The sequence below is a fragment of the Odocoileus virginianus genome, chromosome 12 (assembly GCF_023699985.2).
Source record: "Odocoileus virginianus isolate 20LAN1187 ecotype Illinois chromosome 12, Ovbor_1.2, whole genome shotgun sequence".
NCBI classification, from domain to species: Eukaryota; Metazoa; Chordata; class Mammalia; order Artiodactyla; family Cervidae; genus Odocoileus; species Odocoileus virginianus.
In genome coordinates, this window is record NC_069685.1 from 20506675 (window position 1) to 20533489 (window position 26815).

The window sequence follows — 26815 nt, forward strand, 5'->3', positions numbered from 1 at the left end:
ATGGAAATGAGTCTGAGCAAGCTCCGGGAGTTGGTGATGGACAGGGAAGCCTGGTGTGCTGCAGTCCATGGGGTCACAAAGAGTCGGACACGACTGAGTGACTGAACTGAACTGAGGACATGCAATAATTAATATAGTAAGATTTTAGATTTAATTACTGATTCAACACTGCATTTTCTTTCTCCTGTATCTTTCTTAGCCACTTGAGTCAATTCTATTCTATCTTTCCTCCCACTTCTCAAGTATAGTATATATCAATATTCAATCATTAGAGTTTTTCCCTAGGTTGATCTATATTTTATCCAGGGTATAAAAATCTAACATCTTGATTTTCCATATTTATCTCCAGAGTTGCTACAACTTTTAAAATTCATTCTCTAATACTGAATTTGATCCTGACTCCTTCTCCCATGCAAACTCCATTTGGCATACTGCAAACAAATTAGTCATTTTAGAAAACTTCTTTGCTCATGGTAGCTCTCTACATCAAAAAATTTCTAACTCTTCTGTTTGTTTGAAAAACAAAAATAAAAACAAAATTCAGGCTCCTTAGTTTGACAATCAAGATCTTTTTTAATGTGGCCCTCATTAGTAAACTTATCTTTCCATATGCTTTTGCAAAAAATATTTATTCATCCAAGCTGACATTCCTGATCCTAATATGTATCTCACTTATATGACACTCTCCTCCTTTGCCTATACTTTCCTTCTCACTTGACATCTGCCCTCTTTTGTATTTACATTTTATAACCTCAAATTCAAGGTTGAGTTCATAGTTGGTCTCTCTAAAATCTTCCCAAGTTACTAACTTCTTTATGACATTCTTTTATTTCTTTCATAATTAATATGCAAATGCAGATAACTTTGGATCATAAAATAGGTATAATAAATAGTTATTGAGTGTATGCACACAAGATTTTGAAGGTATAAAATTAATTTCCATCCACAAAATGACTTAAGCAAAAGTAAAGAGAAATCATAAGCAAAGGGAGGGTGTGTAGAGATGTTTTAGTCTCACAGCAATATTACTTAGGAGGCAATGGCCTATGAAATACTTTTTAGTAGATCAGAAAGGAAAATAAATAAAGGGGTAAAATAAAGATAAATTAAAAATAACAGCAGAATATTCTTGGAGGAAATTTTTATGATGCACTTGACTGCCATTTAGACCTTACAAGGCAAAACTGAATATAGAATTTTGTCACTAATAGTAACTCTCAGGTATTGGAATTTATATCAATTATCAGGAGAAGGAAGCGGCAACCCACTCCAGTGTTCTTGCCTGGAGAATCCCAGGGACAGAGGAGCCTGGTGGGCTGCCGTCTATGGGGATGCACAGAGTCGGACACGACTGAAGTGACTTAGCAGCAGCAGCAGCAGCATCATCTCTATTTCAGCCATTTAAAGAAATTATCCCAGAAATATTGATATTTTGGGTGTATAATTCTTTGTAGGTAGGGACTTTCTGTGCGCTGTGTGTGTGCCTTCCACAGCCTCTACCCACTAGATGTCAACAGTCATTTTTGCCCAATTTCACCACAGTTCTGACAAGCAAACATGTCTCCTGAGACTGCCAGTGTTCTGTGGAGAAAAAAACAATGACCATGCTTGAAAACTACTGTTTCAAAGACTCTTTAGGAGTAAGATACACGAAGAGGATTATTTTGTTTCATTTGTTTAAAAAGCGAAATGAAAGTGTTAGTCGTTCAGTCGTGTCTGACTCTTTGCAACTACATGGACTGTAGCCCACCAGGCTCTTCGGTCCGCGGAATTCTCCAGGCCAAAATACTGCAGTGGGTTCCCATTTCCTACTCCAGGGGATCTTCCCGATCCAGGGATTGAACCCAGGTCTCCTACATTGCAGGCAGATTCATCACTCTCTGAGCCACCAGGGAAGTCTATTTGCTTAGGTAATAACTATTATGGGAATAAAATGGTATAGGACATTACTTAGTACTTTTCATCACTTAAAAAGAAGAAAAAATTTAAACTATCAAAAATTAAACAGCAAAATTTTATGTCATATTTAAGTCCCATATAGATCTTGTGATTTCTACAAACATTGGAAGAAATATTTTTCTACATTTTTAAAGCCATATTCATGATATCGAGTAGCAATGACCTAATTTTAATTTTTCACTGCTCTGCCTTATAAACCCCTTTTCTGGTATGCTTTCAACTAAAATCTAGATTGGTATTTCTGAGACTCAGTTCTTTTTACAAAATGTAGAGAACTGCACGTTGTTATCGTCTCACGGGGAGAAAATTATTACGGAAGGTAGGAATAGCATTTGCTAGGCTTAACAGAGCAAATCTCCCTTCAACACAAAACTCAAAGGAAACTCTTCTCTTCTTATTTTCCAAGAATATAGCTATTTTAGGTGATATAAAAAAGATTTACTATTGACAAGTGGAAATGTTTAGCCCTTTGGGGGTAATTTGGGTTAGATTAAGGTACACTGACTTCCACTGAGAGTCCCATTTCTTCTTGCGTCAAAAAACAGTGTTAAGAAGAAACCATTTATATTTATACCACAGGTGACTAAGAAACATAATCTGGAGAAAAGTTTCTTGTTTTATGACTCCATATGAATTTGACATACCAAATCTCACACTACTAGCATAGGACACAGCTAACCTCTGGGTTAACAGCAATGCCCTTCACTTCTGTGCTATTTCATGTCTAATTATGTGCAAAAGATCCAATTTTCAATTATAGCAACATTCCTACAAGCTTAAAAAGAATCTCTTATCAATATAAAAAATTTAAAAAGTCTAAAGCATGTGTTTTCTCTCTTTTTATAATTTTCTTTTATTTTTTGACTATAATTATAACTGCCACTCTGCTTTTTCCTTCTACCTCCAGTAACCCAGTTTTCTAGTATGTTTTTTTCTAGTGGAAAACTGTCTAGAATTTTATGTCACTATTCTTGACAAGCTTAAATTCTTTCTTCTCCTAGTGTCTTGATGTCATACATATTCATTGGTGTATCAAAATAAACATTTTATAAATAATAAACTGTAAATATGGTGAGACCAGGATGGGAGTTAAATTTAGCCTTATAAAAAAGAGATGAAAATGTAGGCTAAACTGGACTTATAAAAGTTACCTCAGATGGTTGGTGATTACACTTGCTCTTTTGTATGCTATTGCATGTCATGTGTAAATTCTGAAGTGATACAGAGCTAGGTAAGATTTAAAGACCACATACACAGTGCCTTATCTTATAAATTAGGAAAAAAATCTACAGAGATACCTAAGTTATTGTGCAAAGTTTACACTATCAGCTGTGTGTGTCAACTTGAATAGGCCAGAGTTTTCCAATATTCAATTAAACACTAATCTATGTGCTGTTGTGAAGATATTTTTCTAGATTTTATTGAAGTTCATAATCAGTTGACTTTAAGTAAAGGAGATTGTCTTAGATAATATGACTGGCTCTTATCCAATCAATTGAAAGTCCTTAAGAACAGAACAGTGGCCTCAACTCATGCTGAGAATTTCATCTTGCCTTTCCTGATGGCCTGCTCTGTGGGTTTTGGACTTGCTTTCACAACCACAGAAACCAATTCCCCCCAATAAATCACTTTGCATGTAATGGGCGGGAAATAAAGACAGGGCCCTTCTACCTTTGTTAACTTTTTATAAGCTGAGCAGTATAAGCATGTTAGATATCCTTTCTAAGGCAAAAGATAAGTTGTTGCATTTGGCCCAACCAAAAAAGAGTCAGTGCTTAGAGTGCTTCTTTGAATTTGGGAGGCAACATGTTTCTCCTTTAAGTATGTCACTCCAGTCCATTACCAAGTGGCCTGAACCAATTCTACTTCAGAGTTCAGAAGAAAGGAAGAGTCTATGACAATGGCAAGCTTCCATGCATCTGCCACTTGGGTCACATGATCCAGCAGATGGCAAGGGTGTGAGTGGCAGATGGAGATGCCACATTGAGCCTTTGACAGGTACCTACAGATAAATCACAAAGAATATCTTAGGGTTTTAAAGAATACTGCTGTCACCCTCTGCAGGTAACTACTCTCCTTTTGAGAAACAGTTCTTGGCCTGCTGTTGGGCCTTAGAGACTGAGTGCCTAAGGTTTAGTCATCAAGTTACAATGCAACCTGAGCAGCCCATCATGAACTGAGTATTTTCTAAGCCATCAAACCATTAAGTTGGGGATTCTTAGCAACAGTTTAGTTTCAAATAAAAGTGATATCCATAATATTGAACAAACTCTGAAGACACAAGCAAGTTATAAGAGAGAGTACAATCCGTGTATCCCACTCCTGCTTCATTACCTCTCATAGCCCAAACCTATGGCCTGGGTAGTTTCCTATAATTTGTTGATTGAGCAAGAGAAAACTCAGGAATGTTTTACACAGGCCCCTGCATGGCATGCTGGCACCATCTGAAGGTGGGCAGCTACAGGACTTCAGGCCCTTCCTGAGACATTGCCGAAGGACAGTGGTGAAGGGAAATCTTCACAGTTGGCAGAACTTCCAGCAGTGCACCTGGTTGTGCATTCTGCTTGGAAGGAACAAGTGCCAAAGGTACAAGTATATACTGATTTATGGGCAGTGGCCAAAGATCTGGCTAAATGGTCAAAGACTACAAGGAATGTAACAGGAAAATTGGTGATGGTAAGGGGCTGGGAAGAGATATTTGGATGGACTTGCTGGAAGGGCAAAGACTGTGAACATATTTGTGTCCCATGTGAACACTCATGAAGAAGTGATCTCTGTAGAGGATGATTTTAAAAATCAAGTGGATAGGATGATATATCAACGGATACCAGTTGGCCTCTTTTCTCAGCAACTCCTGCAATTGCTCAGTAAATTCATGAACAAAGTGGGCATGGTGGCAGGGATGGCAGTAATTCATGGGTTCAGCAACATGGACTTCAATTCACCAAAGAGAGCCGGCTGTAGCTACCTCTGGGTGCTCAGTGCCAGAAGTACGGACCAATAGTAATTCTCTAACATGGCCCCGTTCCCCAAAGTTATCAGTCAGTTACCTTTTGGCTGGCTGATTACATTGAACCATTTCTCTCATGGATGGGGCAGCGCTGTGTTCTGTGTGACACTTATTCTGAATACGGACGGATTTGCCTGTCTTGCACACAATGCTTCTGTTGAAACTATTTGTGGACTGATATCAAATGCTTATTCACCACAGTAGTGTTCCAAATAGCATTGTTTCTGATCAATGAAGTAATGATTACTTCTTAAACAGTGAAATGAGTTTAGCAATGGGTTCATGTTCATTGAATGTGCCAGTTGCACCATGTTCCCCATCACCTAGTATCAACTGACTTGACACAACAGAACGACGGCCTTTTGAAGATTCAGTTACAGTGTCAGACAGGTGGTATTACCTTGTGGGGTCGTGGCACTCTCCTCCATGAGGCTGTATATGCTCTAAATTAATGATCAATATATAATGCTGTTTTTTTCTGTAGCCAGTATTCATGTCTAAGATTCAAGGTGTGGAAATGACAGTGGCACCAGTCACTACTGCTACTAGCAAAATTTTTACTTTCTGCCCCTGTGACTTTATGCACTGCTGGTTTAGCTGTCTTAATCCAAAGGGAGAAATGCTTCCTCCAGGAGGCACAAGAATGACCCCATTGAACTAGAAGTTAAATGTTACCGTCCATTTTGGTCTCCTCATATCTCTGAATCAAAAGGCAAAGAAAGGAGTTTTATACTGAATACGGTGAATGATCCTGAACACCAAGGGGAAATTGTTTTGCACAATTTTTAATTTCCACTATTCAACAGAGGTGGGGCTTTCCTGGTGGTTCAAGCAGTAAAGAATCTCCATGCAATGCAGGAGACCAGAATTTGATCCCTGGGTTGGGAAGATCTCCTGGAGAAGAGAATGGCTACCTACTCCAGTAGTCTTGCCTGGAAAATCCCATGGACAGAGGAGCCCGGAGGGTTACAGTTCATGGGGCTGCAAAGAGACACTTCGGAGGGACTAACACTTTCCCTTTTTTCACTTTCATACACTGGAGGTAAGAAAGAATGTGGCTGGGATACAGGAGATCACTAACTCATTTTCTAGTATTGCCTGCCATGTGATTAAATTAATGGAAAATTACGAAGTCAATTAAGGTAGGACTGCTCATGGCCCAGATACTTCAGAAATTAATACTTAGGTCACTCAACAGGCAAAGAAGCATGGCAAGCTGAGGTGCTAGAATGATAATAGAAATGTGGTTTTAAATATTAGTTGTAACCTATGACGAGTTGCAGAAATGAGGGCTGTAATATCTTTAATCAATTATTCCTTATTTTGTTATGGATATGCTTGTAGATAAATTGATAGATACAGTAAGCATTTTTTCTTTTTCTTTCTATTCTTTTTATCATCTAACATAAGATGTATTAGTAATAGTTAACTTTACATCATAGTATTTAAGATACACGATATCAAAGAGAAGAATAAAACTTATACATTGACTGTGCATCCTCCTCCAGGGAAATGGTTAGTGCATTTTTTAAGAGAGCTGTATCATGTTACCTGAAAAAATAGAACTTTGTTATTATTTTTATTTGGAGTGTAAATATACTTTAAAGAGATTTTATTGGTCAGTTTTATGTTTTAATTTGCCTAAGCTATAGTAACCAGTCAAACTAATCAAGATGCTGTGAAGATATTTGTAGGTGTGGTTAACATTTATAATCAGTTGATTTTAAGCAAAGGAGATTATTTTAGATAATATGGGTGGACCTGAATTAATCAGTTCAAAACCCTTAGAACAGAACTGAGGTTTTCTGGAAGAAATTCTGAGTCCTGTGTTTGTCTCTGGAGGAGGTCATGGCAACCCATTCCTGTATTCTTGCCTGGAGAATTCCATGAACAGAGGAGGCTGGAGGGATACATGACTGAAGCAACTTACCACACACACACGCACTGTATTTGTAACTCTGCCTGAGAGTTCCACTTACCCCTTCTTGATAGCCTACCCTAAAGATTCTGGACTTGCCTAGGCAGCCCTCACAAACATGTAAACTAATTTTTCGCAACCACATAAACTAAACCTTTTTCATATATTTTTACTATAGATTCTGTTTCTCTGATTGAATCTTAGCTAAACAGTTTCTTAAATATTTGGTGGTACATCCAGGACTAAAATAATAGCAGGTTTTCCTTCCTTGGTGGCTCAGTGTTAAAGAACCCACCTGCCAATGCAGGGGATACCAGTTCAATCCCTGATCTGGGAAGACCCCACAAACGCAGAGCTATTAAGCCGGTGGCCCACAGCTATTGAGCCTGTGCTGTAGAGTCTGAGAGCCACGACTGCTGAGCCCGCATGCTGCAGCCACTGAAGCCCGCTTGCCCTAAAGCCTGTGCCCCCCAACAGGGGAAACCACCACAATGAGAAGTCCACTTACCACAGCTAGAGAAAAGCCCAAACAGTAACAGAGACCCAACACGATCAGATATAAAATAAATAAAATTATAAAAAGTCTATTAAAAATTAATAACAGAGAAATTAACCAAAATAATATTTCATAGACTAAATATCAGACTGAGTTTATGGACAGATTTTCTGTGTGTGTGCTCAGGTGCTTAGTCATGTCCCACTCTTTGTGACCCCGTGTACTGTAGCCCACCAGGCTCCTCTGTCCACGGGATTTCCCGGACAGGAATACTGGAGTAGATTGCCATTTCCTCCTCCAGGGGGATCTTTCCAACCCAGCGATCAAACTTACTCTCCTGCCTGCGTCTCCTGCATTGCAGGCGGATTCTCTACCACTTGAACCACCTGGGAAGCAGATTTTCTGTAGGTCTGCCCATTTAAGCTCATTTTGCAACTATTTTATACTAGAAAATAAAACACCAATTCATAGATCAAAACAAAATGAAATAAACCTGCCATAATCAAGTTGCTTAAAAAAAAAAGCTTTCTAGGAAGATGTCTCATGTTATCAAATTATGGCAACTGAGGGATATTTGGAAAAGATCCATGGAAGTGAAGTGATGGTCAATCTTCAGTAGTTGGACAAAATGAACCACTTAAATCTGGCACACACAACAGTAAAAGTGATAATTATATAATACCACTTCTGAAGTTAAAAAAAAAAAAAAGATATATCCAGAGAATAAAAATTAGAACCGAAAAGAAGAATAACACAAACAACGTTGTGAGTATCTATGATAGTTGCATTCACAGAAGAACTGCTGGGCTAAAATATGCATGATCACGTGCCCCATCTATTGATGCCATTAATCTCACTCAGTGTGAAGGATATCAAACCAAGAACATCTCGAGAAAGAAATGCTAATCTCCTGACAGTTTCTACATTTTCTGAAATTTATATATGAATCAACAGAGGATCCTGCAAAATGCAATTCCATTTGCTCTTCTGATCACAATTCAATACGGATATAAAAGAGAAAAAAGAATATAAGGAAATTGAACTGGAATAATAAATAGAAAGAAAGCAGGTATCATCCCCAGAAACAATAAATACATCTTGAAAAGCAATGTGCTGATTCTTTGTATACAATGTACCTTTTTTTCCTTAAGAATTGTGAAAGCCAAACCAAATGATTTGCTTTATGCACCTGGCACCAGACACAATTAGTCATTTCTGAGTATCCTTGGGAAACCACAGCTTTTCTCAAAATGCTTTCAGCATCTTTCAATAAAAGGCACTTCTGTCCTGTACTGTCCCTTTTTGAGACAGTGGATTTGGAGCACTTAGATAAAACTAGACTCCCTATGCTCAGAATGTGATTACAGCCATTGTGTGGGCAGCAGAGAACTCAGGGGCCCTAGACATCAATCTGAGCCTTGTGATATACTTCCAGTTAACAAGCGGAAGCCCAGGTGATGCCTCTCGATTTCACAAGCCAGTTGGTAGAGATGGGAATCACTCAGCAAATTGGGCTGCCTTCACTCTCGAAGTCAATTCCAACATTAGCATTAGGTTGCAGACCCAACTATGCTGAATTACTGATTAAGTTATTAGCAAATGGAATTTTCAGAAACCTCAGTATATGGACTAAAATAGAAAAATCTTATGAAAGCCCAGGAGCATTTTTGTTTCTCACAAAATGATGAAATTAGATTTTTTTCTATCTCTGCCTGCCTCTGAATTATGAAAAAGCATTCCCAGTTTCACACATCATCTTTTTAGCGACCACGAACAATGTGGCACATTTAACTCAAGTTCCTTGTCACTAGTACCACCTTAAAACAACTTGAAATTTTGGTTGTTTTGCTTTTTTATTGTGTTTACTTAAAAGGTAACAAGCTTCAGAGGCAAGCATTCTTTGAAATCTAAGATCATATTCAAATAGACAAGCTGTTTCTACTTTTTCCACAGTTAAGTATAATGTTATAATCAAGAAAACAACAGGTTAGTATCTGATTACCATAGGAAAAGGGATATGTTGGCTGCCATATCTCACAAAATAAATCTCATAACAGTTACTTTATTAATCTAAGCGAAACAAAGGAGGGTGGAAGTTATCATGTGAAGCAGTCATGGAGTAGAAATAAAGTGAAAAGTGAGTGGGTTGAAATATTTGAAATTCAGAAGTATCAGATCTCCCCAAACTATATTCTCAAAATTACACTAAAATTTATACTTTACTCTTTTTCCTGGCTTTCCCCCAAATGGACCAGTAGACATTTACCAGGGTGATTGGGCACTGGAGAAAGGAAAATAATCAGATTCTTTGGGGATCCTTTCCTTTTATGAATAAAAGGAACATTCACATTCACCCTCTTGGAGATTCACAGTGTCTAGTGGCTTACTAAAGGCTCTGATATGTCCTGCAATGTAAAAATATAAAATAAAACCAAACATCAACCAAACTCTGTTTCAGTTTGGTTAAGTCAGTGAAACTCGAACTTATGTAACACCTTTTTTATGAAAATGTACTTCATCAAATAAAAATAGTATTCTGAGCATTTGGAGTGGGAGGGATTGCGCTAGATTATTTACTTCACACTCCGGATTTATTGGGCTTCTCTAATGGCTCAGTCGGTAAAGAATCTGCCTGCAATGCAGAAGACGCAGGAGATGCGGGTTTGGTCCCTGGGTCAGGAAGATCCCCTGGAGGAAGAAATGGCAACCCATTCAAGTATTCTTGCCTGAAAAACCCCATGGGCAGAGGAGCCTGTGGGTTACAGTCCATGGGGTCGCAGAGAGTCGGACACGACTGAGCATGTTCATTGGCTGTCTCAGATTTATTTGGAAGAAAATCAGTTCTTTGAAAAATTAGCTTTTTTAAGGATTATTACCATGTTTGTTTGGATACTTCTCAAATCCAGTATAATTGTCACTGTCATTATTTAAAAGATTCTACTCTTTAATCACCCAGATTGATTTCTGTAGAAATTCACATTTCTATAGTCACATTACTCATTATTTTTCAAAAAAACTATACTATTTACTTCGCATCACACCTCTCTGTACTCTCTCAATGCTGATGACTGATTTCTTCTTTCACTGAGAAAATAGGAGACATAAAAATTGACCTATTATTTCCACTCACAAATCTATTAGTCTATCTGTATTCAATATCCTGATTTCCCAAGTGTTGTTGTTTAATTGCTAAGTCATGTCTGACTCTTTCATGACCCCACGACCAGAATCCCTTTAGGCTCCTCTATCCATGGGATTTCCCAGAGGCAAGAACACTGGAGTGGGGTACCACTCTCCTTTCAAAGGATTCTTCCTGATCCAGGGATTTAACCCCTGTCTCCTGCACTGGCAGGCAGGTTCTTTACCACTGAGCCACCCGGGAAGGCCTTATGTTTCAAAATGTGTTTCAAAATTAAATCGCAAAAATGTTGCCAATTTAAAAACAAACAAAAGCCTCTGTGATTCCCTGAGCATACTCAGTTGTTACCACATTCATATTTATCTGTCCTTTGTCACCACAGTTAAATACTAATTTTGACTAAGTTGTTTAATAATACTAAGAAATTACTATTGCTGATGTTAACCAAAACCGTCCCTGGCCAACCCCAATGATCAATTTTAAGCACCATCATACTGGAAATTAAGGACCACTTTATACAAAATCCATTCCTTCTTTCAGGAAAACTTTTCTTTGTGGATTCTCAAACAAAATTCTCTATCAGATTTCTTTCTTCTTAATGAATCCTATTTAGTCTAATTAATGACCCCTCCTCCAATTCCTAAAGTCTATTTGCTCATTCAAAGATCTTTCCTTCTCTCTGTTGAGTTAATTACACACATTCATGTGGATTTGCATTCATTTTACACACTGGTAATCCTAAAATGTATATCCTGAGTTCATAACCTGGTGTTTCTGCTTCTAAACATCTTCATTTAAATATTAATTTGGTTTGTAAAACTTAACATAGTCAAAATGGATTTCCTAGCTCAAAATTCTGCTCCTCCAATATTCCTTTTATCAGTGGGTGATACCAAAAGCAGAGCATTGATCCTTGCTCTCTTATTCCTGCAGAGTGTACCTGCAGGCTGGCAGTTCAGCCATTAGTAAGCTGGTTGCTTACTGTCTATAAGCATAAGCTTTAAAATTTGACTTCTTCTAATTACTTACATGGCTAGAAGTCCAAACCATCAGCATCTTTTTTTTCCAAATTTTTTTAAAAACCTATTAACAAAGTGGTCTCTAGGATTTCACCTGATTTACTACCTATATTCTACACAGAATCCAAAGTAATCTTTTGAAAACATAAATCAAATCATATCTCTAACTTGCTCAAAACCTTCTAGTGGCTTTCTGTCACTGCGTAAATTTCAAAAATTCTCTGGTTTACAAGGCTCTACTTACTATGACCCCTGCCCAGGTCTCTGGCCCTGTCTCCTACCTTTTTTTCCCCCACTCTTCTGTTCAGCCCCTCTGGCCTTGCTACCCTTGAACACACTAGGTCGTTTCTGTCCACAGCCTTCTTTTATGATCTTTTCCATCAGAAATATCTTTCCCCAAATCTCTATTTGGCTGTTTACTTCCTTATTCTTTTCTTATCTACTTTGTTATCATCTCAGAAAGGTGATATCTTCTCCCCAGCTATTAACCTCCTTCTTTCTCTCTTTTATTCCTACATCCTGCTTTAATTTTTTTAATGTCATTAACCAAAACTATAACTTCGACTTAGGTGTGTATTTACTTTCTGTATCTTTCATTAGAATGTAAACTGTAAACAGGAGGATACTAATCTGACCTTTTGTCTCTCTTCCTCTATCTTTGGATAACATCTGTCACTAAATAGATTCTCAAAATATTTGCTGAGTCAAATGCTTCCTGTGTCATATGCATTATGCTATATATTTATGCTATAAGTGAATGAAATATGGTGCTTGAGGAGTTAACACATAGCAGGGTATCCTGGTGTCAAACAATTAATCGTACAGTTTTCTCTTTTTATTGTACTTAAAATTTTAGGTTAGTAAAGCATTGTTAAGTTGTGTTGATTTTTACTTTAAAAGTTTTAAAGCTTTACTTGGTACATAGTGAATTATGAGGTCAAATAGGATTAGGATAATTGCCAACAGTTGTAACTTATTTGGTTAGTATAATTATGATTATTTTTAATTATTTTCAATATTCTTATTCAAGGTTCTTCTCTGTCCCAAGACCTCTGCTTCATCGTGTTACCAAAATATTAGAAAGATGCACTGAATTCATGTTTTATGAAGAAAAAATACATTTATAACACTTGCATAAAGTACCATATTCTATAATACATTTTGGTTAATGTTATATAACATAAGAAGGCAAATAACAACTAAATGCTGCCTATGGAATTGAAGATGAGTTTCACCTATTAGATAGTGGGGCTCTTGAAAGTAGTTAGGAGTTAGTGTTACAGATGTGGTGACTGCATAGTAGCAAATATCCTTTGTGCTCGATCAGTATCTGTGCGGTACTGGTGGTTGCATATGTCAAATATATTGCCTCCTTATAGGAAATGTATAAATATTTCCAAACACTAGGTATGATAAACATGGTGCAGATAAATAGGCCTAGACTTATCTGTATCATATGGATCTAGAGAAAAACTATTAACCTCTGAATTCAGATACTAAAGCCTGCAATTCTGCAGCATCTGGTGAAATATTTATGTCCTTCAGTTCACTTAAATCACTCAGTCGTGTCTGACTCTTTGCGACCCCATGAATCGCAGCATGCCAGGCCTCCCTGTCCATCACAAACTCCCGGAGTTTACTCAAACTCATGCCCATCGAGTCGGTGATGCCATCCAGCCATCACATCCTGTGTTGTCCCCTTCTCTTCCTGCCCCCAATCCCTCCCAGCATCAGGGTCTTTTCCAATGAGTCAACTCTTCACATGAGGTGGCCAAAGTACTGGAGTTTCAGCTTCAGCATCAGTCCTTCCAATGAACACACAAGACTGAGCTCCTTTAGGATGGAGGGGTTGAATCTCCTTGCAGTCCAAGGGACTCTCAAGAGTCTTCTCCAACACCACAGTTCAAAAGCATTAGTTTTTATGCACTCAGCTTTCTTCCCAGTCCAACTCTCACATCCATACATGACCACTGGAAAAACCATAGCCTTGACCAGACAGACCTTTGTTGGCAAAGTAATGTCTCTGCTTTTTAATATGCTATCTAGGTTGGTCATAACTTTCCTTCCAAGGAGTAAGTGTCTGTTAATTTCATGGCTGCAATCACCATCTGCAGTGATTTTGGAGCCCAAAAAAATAAAGTCTGACACTGTTTCCATTGTCTCCCCATCTATTTCCCATGAAGTAATGGGACCAGATGCCATGATCTTAGTTTTCTGAATGTTAAGCTTTAAGCCAACTGCCTCACTCTCCTCTTTCACTTTCATCAAGAGCCTTTTTAGTTCCTCTTCACTTTCTGCCATGTGGGTGGTGTCATCTGCATATCTGAGGTTATTGATATTTCTCCCGGCAATCTTGATTCCAGCTTGTGCTTCTTCCAGCTCAGCATTTCTCATGATGTACTCTGCATATAAGTTAAAAGAGCAGGGTGACAATATAGAGCCTTGACCTACTCCTTTCCATATTTGGAACCAGTCTGTTATTCCATGTCCAGTTCTAACTGTTGCTTCCTGACCTGCATACAGGTTTCTCAAGAGGCAGGTCAGGTGGTCTGGTATTCCCATCACCTTCTGAATTTTCCACAGTTTATTGTGATCCCCACAGTCAAAGGCTTTGGCACAGTCAATAAATCAGAAATAGACGTTTTCTGGAACTCTCTTGCTTTTTCCATGATCCAGCTGATATTGGCAATTTGATCTCTGGTTCCTCTGCCTTTGCTAAAACCAGCTTGAACATCTGGAAGTTCTCAGTTCACATATTGCTGAAGCCAGGCTTGGAGAATTTTCAGCATTACTTTACTAGCATGTGAGATGAGTGCAATTGTTCAGTAGTTTGAGCATTCTTTGGGATTGCCTTTCTTAGGGATTGGAATGAAAACGGACCTTTTCCAGTCCTGTGGCCACTGCTGAGTTTTCCAAATTGCTGGCATACTATGTGCAGTGCTTTAATAGCATCATCTTTCAGGATTTGAAACAGCTCAACTGTAATTCTATCATATCCACTTGTTTTGATTGTAGTGATGCTTTCTAAGGCCCACTTGACTTCACATTCCAGGATGTTTGGCTCTAGGTCAGTGATCACAGCATGGTGATTATCTGGGTCATAAAGATCTTTTCTGTACAGTTCTTCTGTGTATTCTTGCCACCTCTTCTCAATATTTTCTGCTTCTCTTAGGTCCATACCATTTCTGTCTTTTATTGAGCCCATTTTTGCATGAAATGTTCCCTTGGTATCTCTAATTTTCTTGAAGAGATCTCTTTCCCATTCTGTTGTTTTCCTCTATTTCTTTATTGATCACTGAGGAAGGCTTTCTTATCTCTCCTTACTGTTCTTTGGAACTCTGCATTCAAATGGGTATATCTTGCCTTTTCTCCTTTGCTTTTCACTTCTCTTGTTTTCACAGCTATTTGTAATGCCTCCTCAGACAACCATTTTGCCTTTTTGCATTTCTTTTCCATGGGGATGGTCTTGATCCCTGTCTCCTCTACAATGTCACGAACCTCCGTTCATAGTTCATCAGGCTCTCTGTCTATCAGATCTCGTCCCTTAAATCTATTTCTCACTTCCACTGTATAGTCATAAGGGATTTGATTTAGGTAATACCTGAATGGTTTAGTGGTTTCCCCTACTTTCTTCAATTTATGTCTGTATTTGCCGATAAGGAGTTCATGATCTGAGCAACAGTCAGCTCCCAGTCTTGTTTTTGCTGACTGTATAGAGCTTCTCCATCTTTGGCTGCCAAGAATATAATCAATCTGATTTCAGTGTTGACCATCTGGTGATGTCCATGTGTTGAGTCTTCTCCCGTGTTGTTGGAAGAGGGTGTTTGCTATGACCAGTGCGTTCTCTTGGCAAAACTCTATTAGCCTTTGCCCTGCTTCATTCTGTACACCAAGGCCAAATTTGCCTGTTACTCCAGGTGTTTCTTGACTTCCTACTTTTGCATTCCAGTCCCCTATAATGAAAAGGACATCTTTTTTTGGGTGTTAGTTCTAAAAGGTCTTGTAGGTCTTCATAGAACTGTTGAACTTCGGCTTCTTTAGCATTACTGGTTGGGGCATGGGCTTGGATTACCATGATATTGAATGGTTTGCCTTTACTGTCCTTAGACCTCTATCAACTCCCTCAATCATCATATCTAATCTCATGGCTTTAAATGTCACCTATCTGCTGCTGATTTTTCTATTCGCATCTCCACTGCAGGCATCGCCCCTGCAGTCCCCAGCTTGTATGTTCAGTGGTTTATTTGAATTCTCCACCTGAATGTCTAAAACTTAGTAAATGTAATTCCAAGTCCCCTCCAAATTCTGCTCAATCTTCAGTCTCCTTGATCTCAAATATGGAAATTCCTTCTTTCTAGTTGTCTATCCCCCAAAGCCATCAGTCATCTCTACTCTTTCTTTCATACCTAATATCCATTTGTCAGGAAATATTGCTGGCTACATATTACAAAAATATCCAAATCCAGTGACTTCTCAACACCTCCACCACACTCCTCCATGTCCAAGACACCATCACCTCTTTGTGTTTTTGTAAGATTCCCTATAATATTTTTCTTTCCTTCTAGCCTCATGATAGGTTTGCTTCTTTCTCTTTTCTTTGAGATTAGACATGACTGCATGAAATACTTTGGCTAATAAACTGTAAATGGCTGTGACACCAGACGTTTTGAGAGCCAATAGATGTTTTGTCACGCCCCCTGTCCTCCTTTATATATTGTTGATGGAAACAAGACAGAGCTTCTGGCTGTTTGAGCCCTTTAATGATCATGATGAGCAGAGAACCCTTGTAAACCACAGTTGAACATGTAGGCATGAAAAGTAAAATTTACCATGGTAATTTACTATGGTGATGGGATTGTTTGGTACAGCAGTATACATAACTACTATAACTAGTATAGTTATACTATTCTTATAACTTTTATCCAAAACACATACCTCCACCCAGTCTTCTCTTAGAAGTGCAGATGGGGTACATATACACAATGGGATATCACTTAGCCACTAGAAAGATGGAAATAATGCCATTTACAGTAACATGGATGGACCTAGAGATTATTATATTAAGTAAAAGAAGTCAGACAAAGACAAATATCATATGATATCATTCACATGTGGCATCTAAAAAAATGATACAAATGAACTTATTTACAAAACAGAAACAGACTCATAGAAAACAAACTTATGGCTACCAAAGGGGAAAGGGAAGAAGAGGGGATAAATCAGGCATTTGGGATAAAAATATATACTATTATGAATAAATAGATAACCAACGGAGACTTACTGTGTAGGGAAATGATACTCAATATCTTGTAGTATGCTATAACGGAAAACATCTAAAGGAGACAAGAGTTCAGTCCCTGGGTTGGGAAGATCCCCTGGAGGAGGAAACAGCAATGCACTCTAGTTTTCTTGCCTGGAGAATTCCATGGACAGAGGATCCTGATGGGCTACAGTCCTTGGAGTTGCAAAGAGTCGGACACAGCTGAGCGACTGAACACTACATATGTATGAGTCAGTTTGCTATACACCTGAAACTAATACAGCATTGTAAATTGACTATAATTCAGTAAAAATGAGAAAAAAGTGCAGCCAGAGCAACCTTGTTACAACAAAAGCTGTCTTGTCACTCCTCTGCTTAAAACCCACCCATGATTCCTTATTTTTCTTCAAATAAAGAAACGTCTTACTGTGACATATATGGTCCAAGGTCCCCTGACCCGCATTTTTTCTTGAGTATTATTTCCTTCTTCTATTTCCCCAGCTCACTGTCCTCCAGCTACAGTCATCTCCTTTTTGTTGTTGTTGTAACATGGCAGGCAAGCTCCTCATTCTGCGGCTTTGCCCTGGCTTGTTCCTCTTCCGGAAGTGCTCTTCTATCTGACACTCTGATTGATCGTTCCCACGGCTCCTTCAAACCTTTTCCCAAATGTCAACTTCTCCATGAGGCCATTTCAGTCTAACTCTTTTCCAGTTGCAGTCTCTCTAGAATTTACCACACCCATAAATCTAGTTTACCTGGCATGATCACTTTAGCACATAATTTGTTAATTTATTTTGTTTATGTTTCTCTGTTTGACATTCTACACTAGAATGTGAGCTTCACAGGGGCAAGGAGTATTTTGTTTGTTTTGTTCAGTGGTGTATCACCAGGGCCAGAACAGAGCTTGACACCACAGAATGGACTATTGGTTAAATAATGAGTGAATAAAATTGTGGAATAATTTATTATGAGAGTTTTAAAAACTCAGTCTATTTTACATGTCCCATTGAATATCTTTTAAGTACAATATTGTTGCAACATTAATAAAGTTCTGATTCTCAAACAGGAAAAATAATGTAAGCATCTCTATGTATATGAATGTTTGCTTATTAAAGAAGAATATTAAAAGTTAAATTTTAGAAAATATATCTTTGCCCGTATTGAGTGATACTAAAAATCAGGGCCTCACTGTGGGAGTGTCACAGGATGTTAATATGCATAGTTTAAGAAAACAATTGAGAAAAAGTAGTGTTGAAAAGATGGGGTAAAGAGTAAAGGCTGACACACAAGAATATGTAGAATAAGTATAATCTACCTTGTCAATTATGAATCTGTCTTATTAATCAATATTAACTATGTTTAATCATAGCTAAAATTAGTCATTTCTAATTCTACACAGCTATATTACTTCTAGATAATTTGTCCCTGCTGACTGTACCTTGTTACAGTCTTTAGATGTTTATGTGATCTTTCTTTCAAATTCTTTCAGTTCAGTTCAGTTCAGTCACTCAGTCATGTCTGACTCTTTGTGATCCCATGGACTCCAGCATGCCAGGCCTCCCTGTCTATCTTTAGTATCTCCAATTTCTCATTTCTTTTGAGAGGAAGTTTAGAGTTACTGGAAAAGCTGGTGGCAAATGTATCAGATGGTAAGTGGAAATAATAAGCCATCCTTAGGTGGAACATGTCTTTCAATCCTTATGTGTCTGTAGGTATTTTTCAGACTAGGGAAGATACAATGAGTCCAGGAAAAAAATGGTATATTTCTCTTTTCATTCATAAAGTTGTAAAATCATTTCAGAAACATTTTCGACACTGTTATGAACTGAATGTTTGTGTGCCCCCCAAATTCATATGTTGATTTCTAACCTCTAATGTCATGGTGTTAAAAGATGTGAAATCACTAAGTTGAGTTGCTAGCCCTCAGGAATGAATTGCTGCCCTTATAAAAGACAACCTCCCTTCATGGATCGCAGCCTTGTGGCCAAAAGGCTTGTATAATTCAATGAAGCTATGAGCCATGGCGTGCAAGGACACCCAAGACAGATGGGTCACAGTGAAGAGTTCAGACAAAACATGGTCCACTGGAGGAGGGAAAAGGCAAACCACTCCAGCATTCTTGCCTTGAGAATACCATGGACAGTATGAAAAGGCAAGAAGATATGTCATCAGAAGATGAGTCCCCCAGGTCAGAAGGTATTCAATATGCTACTGGGTAAGACTGGAGGGTAATGACTAATAGAAACAATGAAGTAGCTGGACCAAAGTAGAAACAATTCTTGGTTGTGGATATGGCTGGTGGTGAAAGTAAAGTCCCATGCTGTAAAGAACAATAATGCACAGCAAACTGGAATGTTAGGTCCATGAATCAAGGTAAATTGGACGTGGTCAAGTAGGAGATGGCAAGATCGAACATCAATATCTTAGAAATCAGTGAACTAAAATGGACAGGAACAGAATTTAACTCAGATGACCATTGTATCTACTACTGTGGGCAAGAAACTATTAAAAGAAATAAAGTAGCCCGCATAGTCAACAAAAGAGTCTGAAATGCAATACTTGGGTACAACCTCAAAGAGTCTGAAATGCAATACTTGGGTACCACCTCAAAAATGACAGAATGATCTTGGTTCATTGCCAAGGCAATCATTCAACCTTACAATAATCCAAGTCTATGCCCCAACCACTGATGCCAAACCAACTGAAGTTGATCAGTTCTGTAAGACTTACAACAACTTATAGAACACCAAAAAAAGATGCCTTTTCATCATAGGCAATTGGAATGTAAAAGTACAAAATCAAGTGATATGCAGAATAACAGGCAAGCTTGGCCTTGGAGTACAAAATGAAGCAGGGCAAATGTTAACACAGTTTTGTGAAGAGGACACACTGGTCATAGCAAACACCATTTTCCAACAGCACAAGAGACAACTCTACACGTGGACATCACCTGATGGTCAGTCCCCAAAATGAGATTGATTATTTTCTTTGCAACCAAAGATGGAGAAGCTCTATACATTCAGTAAAAACAAGACCTGCAGCTGACTGTGGCTCAGGTCATGAGCTCCTTATTGCAAAACTCAGGCTTAAATTGAAGAAGGTAGGGAAAACCACTAGGTCATTCACGTTTGACTTAAATCAAATCCCTTATGAGTATACAGTGGAAGTGATGAATAAATTCAAGGAATTAGATCTAGTAGACAGAGTGCATAGGCCTGAAGACCTATGGATGGATGTCCATAACACTGTATAGGAGGCAATGACCAAAACCATCCCAAAGAAAGAGAATTGCAAGAAGGCAAAGAAGTGTTCTGAGGCGGCTTTTTGAAGAAAGTAAAGAAGCAAAAGGCAAGGGAGAAAGGGAAACATGTACCTAACTAAATGCAGAGTTCCAGAGACTAGCAAGGAGAGATAAGAAGGCCTTCTTAAATGAACAATGCAAAGAAATAGAGGAAAACAATAAAACAATAGAATGGGAAAGGCTATGGATCTCTTCAAGGAAATTGGAGATCCCAAGGAAACATTTCACGCAAGGATCGACAAAATAAAGAACAGAAATTGTAAGGACTTAATAGAAACAGAAGAGATTAAGAAGAGGTGGCAAAAATATACCAAAAAACTATACAAAAAGGTCTTAATGACCCAGATCACCAGGATAGTGTAGTCACTCACCTAGAGCTAGACATCCTGAAGCATGAAATCAAATGGGCCTTAGGAAGTCTCTTGATGGGGGTGAAAGAGGAGAGTGAAAAAGCTGACTTGAAACTCAGCATAATAAAAACTAAGATCATGGTATCTGATCCCATTGGTCAAGCCAAATGAAGTCACTCAGTCGTGTCTGACTCTTTGTAACCCCACAGACTGTAGCCTACTGTATTCCTCTGTCCATGGAATTTTCCAGGCAAGGGTACTGGAGTGGGCTGCCATTTCCTTCTCCAGGCAATCTTTCAGACCCAGGGATCGAATCCGGGTCTCCTGCATTACTTCATGGCAAATAGAAGGGGAAATGAACGCAGTGACAGATTTTCTTTACTTGGGCTCCCAAATCACTGTGGACAGTGACTTCAGCCATGAATTTAAAAGACGTTTACTCCTTGGAAGAAAAGCTATGACAAACCTAGATAGTGTATAAAAGAGTATAGACATCATGTTGCCAAAGAGGGTCTGCATACTCAAACCTACAGTTTTCTTAGTATTTATGTATGGATGTGAAAATTGGACCACAAAGAATTCTAAGCACCAAAGAATTGATATTCTTGAATTGTGTTGCTGGAGAAGACTCTTGAGAGCCCTGTGGACAGCAAGGAGATCAAACCAGTCAATTCTAAAGGAAAATCAACCCTGAATATTCATTGGAAAGACTGCAGCTGAAACTCCAATACTTTTGCCACCTGATACAAAGAGCTGACACTGGAAAAGGGAAAGACTAAAGGCAAAAGGAAAAGGGGGCAGCAAAGGATGAAATGGTTAGGGAGCATTACCAACTGAATGGACTTGAATTTGAGCATACTCTGGGAAATAGGGCGGAACAGAGGAGTCGGGTGTGCTACAGTCCATGAACCTGGAAGGAGTTGGACATGACTTAGTGACTGAACAATAAAAGATACCCTGTGGAGCTCTCTCACCCCTTGCATCATTGAGGACACAGTGAAAAAATGGCCATCTCTGAACCAGGAGGGAGTTTCTCCCTAGACAATCTGCCAATGCCTTGATCTTGGGTTTTTCATCCTCCAAAATAGTGAGAAGTAAAATTATACAATTGCCGAAGGCTATGATTTGATTTTGAAATTTATCACTAAACATGAAAAATGACATATTTATTTTACTTTTATGGTTAATTATTACAATTTTAGTTAAAGCTGTTACAGATAAGGGAGTAACTAAGAACCAATTTTGTCTGTTTTGAAGATGTAAGTAGAATTAAACCATAGCTACTTGAGAAAAAATTTTAAATCATGATGCATCTGTAAATTTGACGAATATGATATAAATGATTGGATTTGGTGGATTATTTTGCATTCTTTGCTTGTTTATATTAATTATATATAGAGAAATATGCATATAGATAAATATGCCAGTAATAATATTTCAAAATAACATAATAACTTTAATGCAGTTAAACAGAACCATGGTGAAGAAAAACTTTTTCTTTCATGAAACTGATCCAAAATAGAAAAATTTCAAGATAATAAAAGTAAACGTTAGTTTGTGATAGTTTATGAATTTCCTTTTAGCAAGAGAAATTGAGAGATTAAAAAGAAAGTTCTAGAGATATATCCTTATTCTGTATACTTTTACATGTGCAATCTCTTTCATAAAATTTAGAGGTAAATTTTCTTCCTAACTTGACTATGTATTTGCCTATTACCCAGTTTCTCAGAGCTGCCAGCCAAGAATTCATGACTGTTACCCAAATTTCAATATTATCTGCAAAATACTCTCCTATGTATTAATTAGGGCAACTTGCAATTGAATCAGAAATCTTCCTCATAATAATAGTTACAAAATAGTCATGACCATATATTTAATAAAGAGAATGGAGTACTACTCTAATGGATTTCTTCCCTCCCCAGCAACTCCTGAGAATTTTACTCTCACAGAAAAGACAAGAAAAAAAAGAACACTTTTTTTTTTTCTATTCATTGCCTCTATTATTATTATTATTTTGTCCTCTATTCTGTTGTTTTCCTCTTTGGTTTTAGCTGAGCATTTCATATGGTTCCATTTTTTCCTCTTATCTTTTCTACTTAAAAAAAAAAATTCATGATTGCTCTAACATCTACAATAAACATTTTGATTAATCCAAGTCCACTTTTCAAATAACATTGTACTACTTCACAAGTAGGTCAAGTGCTTTATAAGAATATTTCAAATTCATCATTTCCACCCCTAACAAACTTGTAATTTATTTCACTTATCCATAATAAGTTATAATCACTACATATATAATTGCTATTATTATTTTTAATCAGTTTTATCTCATATTAATTATCAGAAAAAAATAAGATACTTCATTTCACCTTTATTTATTCCAGTCTAGAGCTTTTCCTTTCTTAATGCAGACCTGAGTTTCAGACCTTTATCATTTTCCTTCTCTCTGTAGAACTCTGAAGATTTCTTGCAAAGCAGGTCTCTTGGTAACAAATTCCCTCCATTTTTGTTCGACTAAAATAGTCTTTACTTCTTCAGTTTTGAATGATAACGTTGCTGGATAAAGAGTCCTAAGTTGCTAGAGTTTTTTTTTTGTTTTTAAATTATTTAAATATTTCATTGTGTTCATTTGTTGCTTGCATGTTTTCTGAAGTCTGATGAAATTCTTATCATTTTCCTCTATAGGAAAGGTATTTTATCCTCTTAGGATTTTCACTCTGGGCCGGGGTTGCCTGGCTGTGCCTGAGGAGCAGGCCCTGGTTGGGCCTCCTGAGTGGGGCGGCACCGACCAAATGAGCAAGAGGACCACAAGTGGGGTCAGCGCATGACCTGCAAGGCCCCGGCGCCAAGGGAACCGGCTTCCGTGGTTGTGATCGCAAGCTCAGTGCAGCTCTAGTAAATGGTTCCACAGCTGGTGGCACCCGAGCTGGCCCGCGTCAAGCTCAAGTCCTTCAGAACTACGGCGCCTTTGAGGACACAGACGCTTCCGAGATGGTCAAGCAGCTCTTTCTGGGAACGGCGTGGACACCTGAGGTGAAAAGATTTCAAGACGGGATTTTTAACCCCGAGGACCTTGAAAAGCAATGCTTGGAGCATGTCACGCAGGAAAGCAAGTTCTTCCAGCTGTACCTCAAGAGTTTCCCTTGCTAGGAGCCAACAGCAGCGGCCCAAGGCGTACCTGCGGCTGACGACATCTGATCTGTTAGTCAGGAAATTAGCCTTGAGCTACAGAGATCACCCCGAAGACTGAAAGTCCAATAACCGCCTCATACCCCCAAGCTATTTACTAACCACACCCCAAACAGTCGCCATCTGTACTCCAAAACCGTCAGGTGAGAGGAAAACTCCCGCACTGGCCCACTGGCAGGCTTTACCTTACTCTGGCACATGCGCACACTGCACGCACAGCCCACGCGCACATCCCGTGCACACCCCAGGCACACCTCATGCACTCATATGACCTGTGTCGTCCATTGGGCTTATTAAATATTCATAAATATTCTATGAATGCATATATCTAATTGTCACAGAAGGAATTCTGGAAGGGACTTGCGCAGTAGAGCCTCTTGTTATAGAACCTGTGGCTGGCTGTCAAGTAAGACTGTCAATCAACGATATTCTGGATTACGCAAAAACTTTGCCTTAAAAACTCTACACCCCAGCCCTCTGGGATCCTTGCCTTCCTCGGCCTGGCTCACTTCTCTCTTGAACTATCCTCTCTGTTCTCTTCTTATCCTCAGTTAATTCTCCTGCAGTGGGTAAGATCTCAGCTTCTTCTTTGCCTCCTTACCAAGAACCAAGGCCGACAGGAGGAGGGATCCCCAGACTCTTCCGCTGACCACAAAACTTCCTCATCCAGTCTAGTTCTGGGGTGGCAGGTGGACAGGCATTTCCTTAGTGGCACTTCTGTTGAAGACTTTGGCTACCATGGCAAAAAAAAAAAAAAAAAAAAAAATCTCTGTCTTTGATTTTTTTGCCTAGCTGTGTTTAAATATATTCCTAGCTGCAGATATTATGGTAGCTATGCTTCTTAGTGCTCTCTGAGATTCCTAATTCTGTGGTTTGATGTCTGTTACATTCCTGTCTCTCTTCTTTTTCAGGTATTCTCATCTTCCATATTGTACCCTTTATGTAATTTCTCCATAGTTCTTCAATATTAAATTATATATCTTTCATTTTTTTGGCTCTTTGCATTTCAGTTTTAGAAGTGTCAAGTAACGTATCTTAAAGCTCACAGATTCTTTTTTCTGCCCTGTTCAGTGTTACTGTTTACTCAACAGAGGTATTCTTCATTCCTATTGCAGTGTTATTGATTTCTAGTATCTACTTTTCTTTTTATATTCACATCCCTCTGCTTAGCCCTCCCTTTTATTCTTGCATATTATCCACTTAATCCATTAGAGCTATTAGAATACGAATCAATAGTTATTTTAAATTCTCCGACTGACAATTCCAAATTATTCTGGTGTCTGAGTCTGGTTAGGATGCTTAGTTTGTCTCTTTAGACTTTGATTATTGCCTTTTATCATGACTTATAACTTTTTGTTGAAAACAAGACACATATCATGTAAAAAAAAAATCAAGGTAGATAAGCCTTTACTGTGAGGTTGTATCTGGAAAGAAATTAGGCTGTGGTTACTGTTTGCTATAGCTCTGGTCTCAAATGCTAAAATTTTCTCTAGTGTTCTCCATTGTTCTTAAATATGCTTTAAATAAGATTTGAGGCTAGAATTTCTTTTAGGTTTTGTTCCTTTTATTATACAGGAAAACTTGTGGCAGTAAAATGTGAGGAGGGAGCAGATAGGCAGGATTCTCTCTAATCCTGTGAATAAGGCTTAGTCTTTTTTCCCCTTATAATTCTATTTCTTTCTTTCTTTTCTTTTTGGCTGTGCTGGGGCTTCATTGCGCCTTTCCTCTAGGTGTCACGAGCCAGGGCCACTCTTCACTGCCGTGTGTGGGCTTCTCACTGCAGTGTCTTCTGCTGTGGAGCTCAGGCCTCAGGGCTCTCAGGCTGCAGCGGTCGCAGGACGTGGGCTCAGTAGTTGCGGCTCCCAGACTGCAGAGCACAGGCTTCATAGTAGAGGCACATGGGCTGAGTTGCTCTGCTGCTTATGGGGTCTTCCTGGACCAGGGATCCAACCTGCATCTTCCAACCGCACTGGCAGGTGGATTATTTGTCACTGAGCCTCCAAGAAAGCCCAGGCCTTAACCTTGCAGTAAGTTTGAGTTGGGTATTCCCATGTAAGTTAGGTTTTGTTAAAATCCCAGTTTGTTAGTTCCTTTGAGGGTGTATTTTAAAATGGTTCCTTTTCCCCTCCTTCTGCTGGAAGTGTGAAGGTATTTTTTTTCCAGTCTTCACAATGAGAACCAGATAGATATCCTGGAGGATGAACTAATGAAAGTATGCAAGCTCCCCAGAGAATGGGTCCCTTTGGAGTTTTAAACTCTAAAATTAGTCCAATCTGAAATCAGAGCAATTAATACAGTTTACAGTCTTCCTTTAATACTGACTTCCTTGAATACTTCATTCCGTATGGTTTCAAATGTGGGCTTCCACTTCTGGCCTTCTGTTCCATTTAAGCTGTGATTTTCCTATAACTACCTCTCTGTCTCTGGTTTAGGAAGCAGTGCATTTGCCCTGTGACCAAGTTCTCTGATGGATATGAGTTGTTATTTTTCAGTTTGCTCAGCTTTTTTCTTACTGTGAGGACTGGAGGGATGCCTCCCAAGCTCTTTACATGTCTCACTGGAAACTGGAAATCTTTAACACTATTTTGATAATTCTTTGAGCAGAAACTGTTCATAAATTTATGGAGATAGAGGTAAGAAAATACATTTGAGAAAGAAGATAACTGTCTCAGATGTCTAGAGCTGTGGTCAGAAATGGTGTGTTAACTCAGGAAAGTAAGTGTGTATACAGGACCTTCATTTAAACACAAAAATGTCACACTATATAGATTTTATATTATTCTGAAGGCCATAGGGAACCACTGAAGAGTCTTTAGGAGTGTAGTAAAATAATTCAAATGCCCTTGTTATGAAAATCATTTTGCAAGCTAAGTAGAACATTAATTCCTAAATGTTCTTTGGAAGTTTATGATGATGCTAACTGGAAAAGAATCATCCGGGGAATTTCTTAAAAGGGCGGGGGGGGGATTATGTGGTCCCAAACCTTTTGAACTTTGTGTGTTATACAGTATCTATAATTTAAATGGAACTTTCCAATGAGTATAGTTTTTCCTGTACCATCTGTGTTGAAAACATTATTTGCATGTTTATTTCCCCCATCCTACCTAATATATGGTATATTCTTAGGAAATATTAAAAATATCACCCCTCTTTCTTCAGCACATAGATTTTTAT